The sequence below is a fragment of the Patagioenas fasciata genome, chromosome 17 (genome assembly GCF_037038585.1).
Source record: "Patagioenas fasciata isolate bPatFas1 chromosome 17, bPatFas1.hap1, whole genome shotgun sequence".
NCBI classification, from domain to species: Eukaryota; Metazoa; Chordata; class Aves; order Columbiformes; family Columbidae; genus Patagioenas; species Patagioenas fasciata.
The window spans coordinates 21531-34949 of record NC_092536.1 but is presented as its reverse complement, the minus strand read 5'-3'; the positions used below and the strand labels follow the sequence as shown (position 1 = coordinate 34949).

General features: G+C 58.6%; 1 long non-coding RNA gene across 1 annotated transcript; it reads left to right on the top strand.

Annotated features, from left to right (window-relative positions):
* Positions 1 to 6821: 6821 nt before the first annotated feature.
* LOC139829296 (uncharacterized) lies at positions 6822 to 7335 on the top strand. The gene is made up of 2 exons (XR_011741745.1): positions 6822 to 6915; positions 7090 to 7335. It is a non-coding gene; the product is annotated as an uncharacterized lncRNA (long non-coding RNA).
* The last annotated feature ends 6084 nt before the right edge of the window (positions 7336 to 13419 follow it).

The window sequence follows — 13419 nt, the reverse complement described above, 5'->3', positions numbered from 1 at the left end:
AGTTCAGGGGGGAACACAGGAGTTCAGGGGGGGACCCAGGAGCTCAGGGGGGGACCCAGGAGTTCAAGAGGGACCCAAGAGTTCAGGGGGGGACCCACCCAGGAGTTTAGGAGCGGACCCAGGAGTTCTGAGGGGACTCAGGAGTTCAGGAGGGGACCCGAGAGTTCTAAGGGGACCCAGCAGTGCCCCAAAGGACCCAGGAGTTCGGGAGAGACCCAGGAATTCGGGAGGGGACCCAAGTGTTCAAGAGGGGACCCAGGAGTTCAGGAGGGGGGACCCAGGAGTTCAGGAGGGGACCCAAGTGTTCAAGAGGGACCCAGGAGTTCAGGAGGGACCCAGCAGTGTCCCAAAGGACCCAGGAGTTCAGGGAGTAACCCACGAGTTCAGGAGGGGACCCAGGAGTTCAGGGGGGCCCCCAAGAGCTCAGGGGGGACCAAAGAGTTCAGGAGGGACCCAGCAGTGCCCCAAAGGACCTAGGAGTTCAGGAGGGACCCACCCAGGAGTTCTGAGGGGACCCAGGAGTGCCCCAAACCACCCAAGAGTTCAGGAGGGACCCAAGAGTTCAGGAGGGGACCCAGCCAGGGGTTCAGGAGGGGACCCAAGAGTTCAGGAGGGGACCCACCCAGGAGTTCAGGAGGGACCCAGGAGTTCAGGGTGGGACCTGAGAGCTTAGAAGGGGACCCAAGAGTTCAGGAGGGGAGCCAGGAGTTCCGGGGGGACCCAGGAGTGCCCCAAAGCACCCAAGAGTTCAGGAGGGACCCAAGAGTTCAGGAGGGACCCCAGAGTTCAGGAGGGACCCAAGAGTTCATGGCGGGGACCCACCCAGGAGTTCTGAGGGGACCCAGGAGTTCGGGAGGGGACCCAGCAGTTCGGGAGGGGACCCAAGAGCTTAGAAGGGGACCCAAGAGTTCAGGGCGGGACCCAGGAGTGCCCCAAAGGATCCAGACTTCAGGAGGGACCCAGGAGTGCCCCAAGGGACCCAAGAGTTCAGGAGGGGACCCAGGAGTGCCCCACAGGACCCAGGAGTTCAGGGGGGAACACAGGAGTTCTGTGGGGACTCAGGAGTTCAGGAGGGGACCCAAGAGTTCAGGGGGGACCCGAGAGCTTAGAAGGGGACCCAAGAGTTCAAGACAAGAGCCAGGAGTTCAGGGGGGGACCCAGGAATTCAGGAGGGGACCCACCCAGGAGTTCAGGGGGGGACCCAGGAATTCAGGAGGGGACCCACCCAAGAGTTCAGGAGGGGACCCAAGAGTTCAAGAGGGACCCAAGAGTTCAGGGGGGAACCCAGGAGTGCTCCAAAGGACCCAAGACTTCAGGAGGGGACCCAAGAGTTCAGGAGGGGACCCAAGAGTTCAGGAGGGGACCCAGGAGTGCCCCAAAGCACCCAAGAGTTCAGGAGGGACCCAAGAGTTCAGGGGGGGACCCAAGAGTTCAGGGGGGGACCCAAGAGTTCAGGGGGGGACCCAGCCAGGAGTTCAGGAGGGGACCCAGGAGTTCAGGAGGGGACCCAGCCAGGAGTTCAGGAGGGGACCCAGGAGTGCCCCAAAGGACCCAAGAGTTCGGAGGGGACCCAAGAGTTCAGGAAGGACCCAGGAGTTCAGGGCGAGACCTGAGAGCTTAGAAGGGGACCAAAGAGTTCAGGAGGGGACCCAGGAGTTCAGGGGGGACCCAGGAGTGCTCCAAAGGACCCAAGAGTTCAGGGGGGGACCCAAGAGTTCAGGGGGGGACCCACCCAGGAGTTTAGGAGGGGACCCAAGTGTTCAAGAGGGACCCAGGAGTTCAGGAGGGACCCAGCAGTGCCCCAAAGGACCCAGGAGTTCAGGAGGGACCCACCCAGGAGTTCAGGAGGGACTCAGGAGTTCAGGAGGGGACCCAATAGTTCAGGGGGGACCCCAGAGCTTAGAAGGGGACACAAGAGTTCAGGACAGGAGCCAGGAGTTCAGGGGGGGACCCACCCAGGAGTGCCCCAAAGGACCCAAGAGTTCAGGAGGGACCCAAGAGTTTAGGAGGGGACCCACCCAGGAGTTCAGGAGGGGACCCACCCAGGAGTTCAGGAGGGGACCCACCCAGGAGTTCAGGAGGGGACCCACCCAGGAGTTCAGGAGGGGACCCAGGAGTGCCCCAAATGACCCAAGAGTTCCGGAGGGACCCAAGAGTTCAGGAGGGGACCCAGGAGTTCAGGGGGGACCCAGGAGTTCAGGGGGGACCCAGGAGTGCCCCAAAGCACCCAAAAGTTCAGGAGGGACCCAAGAGTTCAGGAGGGGACCCAGGAGTTCAGGAGGGGACCTGAGACCTTAGAAGGGGACCCAAGAGTTCAGGAGGGGAGCCAGGAGTTCTGGGGGGACCGAGGAGTGCCCCAAAGCACCCAAGAGTTCAGGAGGGACCCAAGAGTTCAGGGGGGGACCCAAGAGTTCAGGAGGGGACTCAGGAGTTCAGGAGGGGACCCAGGAGTGCCCCAAAGCACCCAAGAGTTCAGGGGGGGACCCAGCCAGGAGTTCAGGAGGGGACCCAGGAGTTCAGGAGGGGACCGAGCCAGGAGTTCAGGAGGGGACCCAGGAGTGCCCCAAAGGACCCAAGAGTTCCGGAGGGGACCCAAGAGTGCCCCAAAGGACCCAAGAGTTCCGGAGGGGACCCAAGAGTTCAGGAAGGACCCAGGGGTTCAGGGCGAGACCTGAGAGCTTAGAAGGGGACCAAAGAGTTCAGGAGGGGACCCAGGAGTTCAGGGGGGACCCAGGAGTGCTCCAAAGGACCCAAGAGTTCAGGAGGGGACCCAAGAGTTCAGGGGGGGACCCAAGAGTTCAGGGGGGACCCAAGAGTTCAAGGGGGGACCCAAGAGTTCAGGGGGGGACCCACCCAGGAGTTTAGGAGCGGACCCAGGAGTTCTGAGGGGACTCAGGAGTTCGGGGGAGACCCAGGAGTGCCCCAAGGGACCCAAGAGTTCAGGATGGGACCCAAGAGTTCAGGAGGGGACCCAGCAGTGCCCCAAAGGACCCGGGAGTTCAGGGGGGAACACAGGAGTTGTGAGGGGACTCAGGAGTTCAGGAGGGGACCCAAGAGTTCAAGGGGGACCCGAGAGCTTAGAAGGGGACCCAAGAGTTCAAGACAGGAGCCAGGAGTTCAGGAGGGGACCCAGGAGTTCAGGAGGGGACCCAAGAGTTCAGGGGGGGACCCACCCAGGAGTTTAGGAGCGGACCCAGGAGTTCTGAGGGGACTCAGGAGTTCAGGAGGGGACCCGAGAGTTCTGAGGGGACCCAGCAGTGCCCCAAAGGACCCAGGAGTTCGGGAGGGACCCAGGAATTCGGGAGGGGACCCAAGTGTTCAGGAGGGACCCAGCAGTTCAGGAGGGACCCAGCAGTGCCCCAAAGGACCCTGGAGTTCAGGAGGGACCCACCCAGGAGTTCAGGAGGGACTCAGGAGTTCAGGAGGGGACCCAATAGTTCAGGGGGGACCCCAGAGCTTAGAAGGGGACCCAAGAGTTCAGGACAGGAGCCAGGAGTTCAGGGGGGGTCCCACCCAGGAGTTCTGAGGGGACCCAGGAGTGCCCCAAAGGACCCAAGAGTTCAGGAGGGGACCCAAGAGTTCAGGAGGGGACCCACCCAGGAGTTCAGCAGGGGACCCAAGAGTTCAGGAGGGGACCCACCCAGGAGTTCAGGAGGGGACCCAGCCAGGAGTTCAGGAGGGGACCCAGCCAGGAGTTCAGGAGGGGACCCAGGAGTGCCCCAAATGACCCAAGAGTTCAGGAGGGACCCAAGAGTTCAGGAGGGGACCCAGGAGTTCAGGGTGGGACCTCAGACCTTAGAAGGGGACCCAAGAGTTCAGGAGGGGAGCCAGGAGTTCCAGGGGGACCGAGGAGTGCCCCAAAGCACCCAGGAGTTCAGGAGGGGACCCAAGAGTTCAGGAGGGGACCCAGGAGTTCAGGAGGGGACCCAGGAGTTCAGGAGGGGACCGAGGAGTGCCCCAAAGTACCCAAGAGTTCAGGAGGGACCCAAGAGTTCAGGAGGGACCCAAGAGTTCAGGAGGGGACCCAGCAGTGCCCCAAAGGACCCGGGAGTTCAGGGGGGAACACAGGAGTTCTGAGGGGACTCAGGAGTTCAGGAGGGGACCCAAGAGTTCAGGGGGGACCCGAGAGCTTAGAAGGGGACCCAAGAGTTCAAGGCAGGAGCCAGGAGTTCAGGGGGGACCCAGGAATTCAGGAGGGGACCCACCCAGGAGTTCAGGGGGGGACCCAGGAATTCAGGAGGGGACCCAAGAGTTCAAGAGGGACCCAAGAGTTCAGGAGGGAACCCAGGAGTTCTGAGGGGACCCAGGAGTGCTCCAAAGGACCCAAGAGTTCAGGGGGGGACCCAAGACTTCAGGGGGGGACCCACCCAGGAGTTCAGGAGGGACCCAGGAGTTCAGGGCCAGACCTGAGAGCTTAGAAGGGGACCCAAGAGTTCAGGAGGGGAGCCAGGAGTTCAGGGGGGACCCAGGAGTGCCCCAAAGCACCCAAGAGTTCAGGAGGGACCCAAGAGTTCAGGGGGGGACCCAGCAGTGCCCCAACGGACCCGGGAGTTCAGGGGGGAACACAGGAGTTCAGGGGGGAACACAGGAGTTCAAGAGGGACCCAAGAGTTCAGGGGGGGACCCAAGATTTCAGGGGGGGACCCACCCAGGAGTTTAGGAGCGGACCCAGGAGTTCTGAGGGGACTCAGGAGTTCAGGAGGGGACCCGAGAGCTCTGAGGGGACCCAGCAGTGCCCCAAAGGACCCAGGAGTTCCGGAGGGACCCAGGAATTCGGGAGGGGACCCAAGAGTTCAGGGGGGGACCCACCCAGGAGTTCAGGAGGGACCCAGCAGTGCCCCAAAGGACCCAGGAGTTCAGGGAGTAACCCACGAGGTCAGGAGGGGACCCAGGAGTTCAGGGGGGCCCCCAAGAGCTCAGGGGGGACCAAAGAGTTCAGGAGGGACCCAGCAGTGCCCCAAAGGACCTAGGAGTTCAGGAGGGACCCCCCCAGGAATTCAGGAGGGACTCAGGAGTTCAGGAGGGGACCCAAGAGTTCAGGGGGGACCCGAGAGCTTAGAAGGGGACCCAAGAGTTCAGGACAGGAGCCAGGAGTTCAGGAGGGACCCACCCAGGAGTTCAGGAGGCACCCACCCAGGAGTTCAGGAGGGACCCACCCAGGAGTTCAGGAGGGACCCACCCAGGAGTGCCCCAAACCTCCCAAGAGTTCAGGAGGGACCCAAGAGTTCAGGAGGGGACCCAGCCAGGGGTTCAGGAGGGGACCCAAGAGTTCAGGAGGGGACCCAAGAGTTCAGGAGGGGACCCACCCAGGAGTTCAGGAGCGACCCAGGAGTTCAGGGTGGGACCTGAGAGCTTAGAAGGGGACCCAAGTGTTCAGGAGGGGAGCCAGGAGTTCCGGGGGGACCCAGGAGTGCCCCAAAGCACCCAAGAGTTCAGGAGGGACCCAAGAGTTCAGGAGGGACCCAAGAGTTCAGGAGGGACCCAAGAGTTCATGGCAGGGACCCACCCAGGAGTTCTGAGGGGACCCAGGAGTTCGGGAGGGGACCCAGCAGTTCGGGAGGGGACCCAAGAGCTTAGAAGGGGACCCAAGAGTTCAGGGCGGGACCCAGGAGTGCCCCAAAGGATCCAGAGTTCAGGAGGGACCCAGGAGTGCCCCAAGGGACCCAAGAGTTCAGGAGGGGACCCAGGAGTGCCCCAAAGGATCCAGGAGTTCAGGGGGGAACACAGGAGTTCTGAGGGGACTCAGGAGTTCAGGAGGGGACCCAAGAGTTCAGGGGGGACCCGAGAGCTTAGAAGGGGACCCAAGAGTTCAGGACAAGAGCCAGGAGTTCAGGGGGGGACCCAGGAATTCAGGAGGGGACCCACCCAGGAGTTCAGGAGGGGATCCAAGACTTCAGGAGGGGACCCAGGAGTTCAGGAGGGGACCCAGGAGTTCAGGAGGGGACCCAGGAGTGCCCCAAAGCACCCAAGAGTTCAGGAGGGACCCAAGAGTTCAGGGGGGGACCCAAGAGTTCAGGGGGGGACCCAGCCAGGAGTTCAGGAGGGGACCCAGCCAGGAGTTCAGGAGGGGACCCAGGAGTGCCCCAAAGGACCCAAGAGTTCCGGAGGGGACCCAAGAGTTCAGGGGGGGACCCAAGAGTTCAGGGGGGGACCCAAGAGTTCAGGGGGGGACCCACCCAAGAGTTCAGGGGGGGACCCACCCAAGAGTTCAGGGGGGACCCAGGAGTTCAGGGCCAGACCTGAGAGCTTAGAAGGGGACCCAAGAGTTCAGGAGGGGAGCCAGGAGTTCAGGGGGGACCCAGGAGTGCCCCAAAGGACCCAAGAGTTCAGGAGGGGACCCAGGAGTTCAGGAGGGGACCCAGCAGTGCCCCAAAGGACCCAGGAGTGCCCCAAAGGACCCAGGAGTGCCCCAAAGGACCCAGGAGTTCTGAGGGGACCCAAGAGTGCCCCAAAGGACCCAAGATTTCAAGAGGGGACCTAAGAGTTCTGGAGGGGACCCAGGAGTTCAGGAGGGATCCAGGAGTTCAGGAGGGGACCCCCCCAGCAGTTCAGGAGGACACCCATGAGTGCCTTAAAGGATCCAGAGTTCAGGAGGGGACCCAGGAGTTCAGGGCGGGACCCAGGAGTGCCCCAAAGGACCCAAGAGTTCCGGAGGGACCCAAGAGATGAGGAGGGGGACCCAAGAGATGACGAGGGACCCACCCAGGAGTTCAGGAGGGGACCCAGGAGTTCTGAGGGGACCCAGGAGTTCAGGGGATAACCCAGGAGTTCAGAGGGGACCTAGGAGTTCAGGAGGGACCCAAGCATCTGGCTGCCCCTCCCCTGCAGGTTCTGGACTTGTCACTCAACGAGGTCACAACTCTGCAGGGTTTCCCACCCCTCCCCCACCTGGAGGAACTGGATCTCCATGGAAACCGTGAGAACCAAGGGGACACTGGAGGGACTGGGAGGCACTGAGGGGTCAGTGGGGGTCAATGGGGATCAGTGCGACGGGATCAAAGAGAACTGGGGTGAACTGGCGTGAACTGTGGTGAACTGGGGGTGCTGGGGTCAGGCTCTGATTGGTTCTTCCCTTTGACTCTGACCTTAGCGATTGGCGACGCCTCCGCCCTCACCCCATTGGCCGCCTGCCCCCAGCTGCGCCGCATCCGATTGGCCGACACGCCCTTGGCTGCCGCCCCCGATCGCTGCGCCCGCCTGGCCGAGCTCCTCCCGCAGGTGACCATCGCTCTCAGCTGATTCGTCGGTGCCTCTGAAGACTCCGCCCACTCCCGCGCAACCCACCTTAAAGCACGGGGGTCGGGGGGGGGCAATAAATAAAGTGATGTTACCACAATGCGAGTCCGTTTTTGTGACCCCAGCCTCGCCTGGTTCTGAGCGCGTCTGTCAGATGGCTGCTTTGCTCTTACGAGTTCACTGCTGTGCGATTGTGATGGCGAAGGACTGGAATTATTCATTTAATTAATTATTAACTAATTGATTAATTAATTAATAATTCCAGTCCTCCCCTAGAGCTTCCACAGCCCTACTGCTGCACCAGACTTGTAGGTATTTTGTGTGGAAAAAGAAGAAAAAACTAAATTACACGTTCCGATCCATTACATGACATTGCCGTACCCCTAGGAAATACTCAAACAATAAACAGCCAAACACACACGAAACAAATGAGACCCTGATTATGGAAATTAAACCCGATTATGAAAACTACCTCATTAAATATGCAAATGAGGTAAACACACCTCCCCCCCGGCCACTTCACACCGGGTTAGGGTTTAGGGTTAGGATTTTAGCTATCATCCCAAAGTTCAAGTTAAAGTTTTGAGTCACTAATGCTCATAACAGTCTTTCCAGGTTTTAATTGCTTCACCGTAGTAATTACCAGTTTACAGGTGGTTACAAGGCCGAGAATATATTTTTCACTGCGACTAATCGCCTTCCACAACACAGTTCCCACTTTTTCCCAGGTCTCTATTTGAAAAACTCCTAACAGTTCAGCAGGAAACCCACTGCCTCTGCACCAAATGAACAGTGTTTTGAGGTTACTCTCCTCATACTTCACCCCTCTCTTAGAGAGAATATGCGGGAGAACCCCCCAGTATTTCTTCTTCTTCTTTAAAAATATTCTGCCCCATCTCCTCTCGCTCCTCTTTGGGCGTCCGTTGCGACGATATCGGATCCTTCATCCCTCCTCTGTCGCTCCGTAGCCGTCAATCGGGAGTCACGCAGCCCGCAGCCCGCGTCCCGGTCCCGGTCCAGCCGAGCCGTTCCAGCTGGGGCTCGCTCCCCGCAGCGGTCGCAAGCCTTCCGTAAATTCTCCTTAGGGATCACGTCGGGGTCTCCGCTCGCGAGGGCGCAAACTCACGGACTCCACGCAACTCAACACGAGTTCAAGCGAAGCCATTTATTGCGGAGACAAGCCTCCTTGTATACGCAGTTATTTCCCGATAAGCGTCCACGTTCCAAACACGCGTCGGCTGATCGGATATCGTCCACGTTCGGGTCTTGTTATTATAGAATTACCTCACCCTCATAACAGGTGGTGTTTTTCAGCCTTCGCGCCGGCCTCGGAGTCGCTTTGTCTAGGTCAGAAATAAATCTCAACCTAACAGAAACCCATCCGCACAACAACCTTAAGAACATCCCTTAAATCTCCCACAGGTGCTGTCATTTCTAGTTAGGGTCCAGGTGATTTTATAAGGGTGGTGGGCGGGGTCTGGGACGATCGACCCCTCCCCTCGGCAGCTTTTGAGCCGTTTAATCTACGTGGGCAGACGTCTTTGGAGAAGCGGAGGTGTCTGTTCGAGGTACGAGCTCCAGGAGCAGCCAAGGTTCAGTAGCAGCTGTAGTAGAAAGGTTGTTTGTCATTATGTTTCATTCATTGATTCGGTTCCAGCTGCTTTGCATTTTCCGAAAATTCCTGACTACAATGGAGATGGAGCGCTGGCAGTTGTATTTCACTTTCTATCTGCTCCCTAGAAAAACTAAGTTGAGATCCATACTCGGTCTCATTGTAGCTGCAATAGCAGCAATAAAGTGCAGGTGCTGTCATTTTCAGGGAGATTCCAGGTAATTTGGTAAGGGTGGTGAGGGGGTCTGGGGTGAATGACCCCGCCCCTTTCCCAGGGGTTTGTGGGAAGGGGTGGGCGGAGCCCTGGGTATTTGAGCCCCGGTCCCCGGGCAGGGAGCTCATTCTGCTCCAGAGCCTCTTGGGTGGTGGTTCTCTGCTGCTCCTTCAGCAGCCAGCAGCTTTTGAGCTGTTTAATCCAAATGGGCAGATGTCTTTGGACAAGCGGAGGTGTCTGTTTGACGTAAGAGCTTCAGGAGCAGCAAAGGTTCAGTAGCAGTTGTAGTAGAAAGGTTGTTTGTCATTATTTTTCATTTGTTGATTCAATTCCAGGTCCTTTGCGTTTTCCTGAAATTCCTGACTACAATGAAGATGCTGGAGTGCTGGTGGTGGTATTTCACTTTCTATTTGCTCCCTAGAAAAACTAAGTTGAAATCCATACTCAATCTCATTGTAGCTGCAATAGCAGCAATAAAGTGCAGGCGCTGTCATTTTCAGGGAGATTCCAGGTAATTTGGTAAGGGTGGTGAGGGGGTCTGGGGTGAATGACCCCGCCCCTTTCCCAGGGGTTTGTGGGAAGGGGTGGGCGGAGCCCTGGGTATTTGAGCCCCGGTCCCCGGGCAGGGAGCTCATTCTGCTCCAGAGCCTCTTGGGTGGTGGTTCTCTGCTGCTCCTTCAGCAGCCAGCAGCTTTTGAGCTGTTTAATCCAAATGGGCAGATGTCTTTGGACAAGCGGAGGTGTCTGTTTGACGTAAGAGCTTCAGGAGCAGCAAAGGTTCAGTAGCAGTTGTAGTAGAAAGGTTGTTTGTCATTATTTTTCATTTGTTGATTCAATTCCAGGTCCTTTGCGTTTTCCTGAAATTCCTGACTACAATGAAGATGCTGGAGTGCTGGTGGTGGTATTTCACTTTCTATTTGCTCCCTAGAAAAACTAAGTTGAAATCCATACTCAATCTCATTGTAGCTGCAATAGCAGCAATAAAGTGCAGGCGCTGTCATTTTCAGGGAGATTCCAGGTAATTTGGTAAGGGTGGTGAGGGGGTCTGGGGTGAATGACCCCGCCCCTTTCCCAGGGGTTTGTGGGAAGGGGTGGGCGGAGCCCTGGGTATTTGAGCCCCGGTCCCCGGGCAGGGAGCTCTTTCTGCTCCAGGGCAGCTTGGGTGGTGGTTCTCTGCTGCTCCTTCAGCAGCCAGCAGCTTTTGAGACGTTTAATCTAAGTGGGCAGATGTCTTTGGACAAGCAGAGGTGCCTGTTTGACGTAAGAGCTTCAGGGACAGCGAAGGTTTAACAATAGCTGTAGTAGAAGAGTTGTTTCTCATTATGTTTCATTTGTTGATTCATTTCCAGGTGCTTTGCATTTTCCCAAAACTCCTGACCACGATGGAGATGGAGTGTTGTTTTTCGGTTTGTATTGCTGTATTAATAGTTGTTAATATAATCTCTTCTCCTGGAGAAGCATCTCGTCTCCAGAACCTTTGCAGCGTGCGGCGATCCCCGGTGGATCATTCAAATGTACCTCCCAGAACTCAGCCAAGGTGAGCAACGAACCGTAGGCTACTACGGATAAATATTATTTGGGCGCTCTATAGCATGCGTGTCCTCGCTTTCCTTACCGTAGGCGACGATGGAGAAAGCGACAACTGCGAGAAGATCCCTGTTAGCGCACGTGGCGTTTTCCTCTGTGGAAGGTGGATTCCGTCCCTCGGCTCTCTGAAAGATAAGTGGAGGCACAGGGGCCGGGAATCGCAGGGAGGGGGGTAAAGTTCTGATAAGGGAAAGGGCCATCCAGGAAAAGTCCCCTTTGGGTGGGTAAAGGGCCCAGGGAACTTTACAGCGCGACGCCAGCACGTGCCGGGCAGGGCAGCTCCAGCCTGCGTCTGCGTTGTCGTGTAGCTCGGGAAGCCTGCCTCGCGTCTGTCAGACGATCCCGGGGTCTCGCTGCGCTCCGGGGGCCCAACGGGCCTCTCAGGTGCCATCCCGGGATCCGGAATGCCGGTGTTAATTGGCGTAGAGCCAATCGGGTGCTGGATTATTGTATCATCAGCCAAAAGCGTGGGTGGTTCTTGCGTTTTGGATGTTTGTGGTCAGTTGTGATTTATGGTGTCAATCTGGGCTGCATCAGCAGCTCTGCTCTCTACCCCTCCAGTCCCAGGGACTGGCACTTCAAGATGCTGGGAAGAAGTTCTTAGGTCGTGCCGCCGTCTCCTCTGCGTGTGTGTGCGCCAGTGCCGCCGTCTCCTCTGCGTGTGTGTGCGCCAGTGCCGCCGTCTCCTCTGCGTGTGTGTGCGCCAGTGCCGCCGTCTCCTCTGCGTGTGTGTGCGCCAGTGCCGCCGTCTCCTCTGCGTGTGTGTGCGCCAGTGCCGCCGTCTCCTCTGCGTGTGTGTGCGCCAGTGCCGCCGTCTCCTCTGCGTGTGTGTGCGCCAGTGCCGCCGTCTCCTCTGCGTGTGTGTGCGCCAGTGCCGCCGTCTCCTCTGCGTGTGTGTGCGCCAGTGCCGCCGTCTCCTCTGCGTGTGTGTGCGCCAGTGCCGCCGTCTCCTCTGCGTGTGTGTGCGCCAGTGCCGCCGTCTCGTAAGGGGCCGTGACGTTCGGCTCCCTTTTCTTTTTCATGGGGCTGCAGAAGAGGCTCAATGCCTCATCACTGCCTCCCTGCAGGGCATTTGGATTGATGCCGTCTCTGGTTTCGGGTCACTGTCGTTGCAGAGCGTTTTCGGTGCCGTTGCGGTCGTGTCGTCCATAGCGTTCTGTGACGCGTTTGTCTGCGCACGTGCACGTTTGGCTCGGAGCTGCTCTGCCCGGCGGTGTGGAGTCAGGGGCGGGTGGAGAGAACTCTAGGAGTCCAGGGTTAATCTGTTGACAGATCCAATTGTGTAGGCAAAGGTTGTGCGGTCATCTGGGATGCAGTAGCTGTGGGCAGGGGAGCTGGCAGTCCGTTCCCCAGTGTTTTAGGGACTCAATTAGAGTGTCGGGTGGGATTCCTGAATAGAAAGCAAACCTGTGGAATGGTCAAGCGCTTGATGAGCGTCCCGGTGACTTGTTGAATACCTTGTTTTCAGAGGTAGAGGGATGACTTGGTACGAAAGAGCAACAGAAGAGGCGAGCAGCGTGCCATAAGCAGGTGGGTCGGTGTGTGGTGCCAGCGGGAAGATGTGCCGTGTGGCTCTATGTAAGTTTGGTCATTTGTCTCTTTCATAGAAGCGAAGAGGAAACCTGGGTATTAGCACCGCAGGTCCTCGGGCAAGGCAAACAATGAGCGTCGGGCCGAAGCAGCAGCTCATTTCAGGTCCCGTGTTGCCAGTGCAGGTGTGAGCGTCATTGGGTTGTGTTTTACAGGCTGCAGCTGAACCTCTGTGGTCAACAGCGTTGCAGTCAAAAGCAAGGGTGGGCAGGCAGGTGGGCGAGCGGCCAAGGTAAAGGAGCGGTAGACGGGCCCGTCTACGGGCGGGCTGTTTTTGAGCAGTGTCCGAGCGGGTGCCTTTGTTTTCGCAGGTGCCGCGGACCGGCTCGGAGGGGCGAAGCCGCACGCCGGTCAGCAGCCGAGAAGGTGAGGCGGCGGCGGGTGTCGAGGAGCCCGGTGTCGCGTGGTGACTCGGTTCAGCGTTTCCTTCTTGTTTTGCAGGCTCCTTTTGGGCCCTTTGGACTCGGAGGAGCGTTTCTGGTGAGCCGGGGTATGGGCGAGGAGGAGCGTGGGGCTGGGGACTCGCTCCAAGCCCTACAGTTCTTTTGTTTCTCGCTGTCTTAGGCGTAACGAGCGATGAGGGTTTGTGACCGCACCCGTGACACGACGCGCCGAACGGAACGCCGAGGATCTTAGGAGGAGGTGGGTGTTGCGGGAGGAGTCGGCGTTTACCCCGCGATACCGTGTGCTGGCACGGCTTAGTGAGCGTGTGTTTTCTCGTGTTACTGTAGATGTTGAAGAGGACCCCGGCAATGCAGGAACATCTCCGTTAGCGCACGTGGCGTTTTCTCTGTCGAAGGTGGATTTGGTCCCACAACCCTCTGAAAGATAAGTGGAGGCACGGGGGCCGGGAAGGGGCCGGGAATCGCAGGGAGGGGGGTAAAGTTCTGATGAGGGAAAGGGCTGTCCAGGAAAAGTCCCCTTTGGGTGGGTAAAGGGCCCAGGGAACTTTACAGCGCGACGCCAGCACGTGCCGGGCAGGGCAGCTCCAGCCTGCGTCTGCGTTGTCGTGTAGCTCGGGAAGCCTGCCTCGCGTCTGTCAGACGATCCCGGGGTCTCGCTGCGCTCCGGGGGCCCAACGGGCCTCTCAGGTGCCATCCCGGGATCCGGAATGCCGGTGTTAATTGGCGTAGAGCCAATCGGGTGCTGGATTATTGTATCATCAGCCAAAAGCGTGGGTG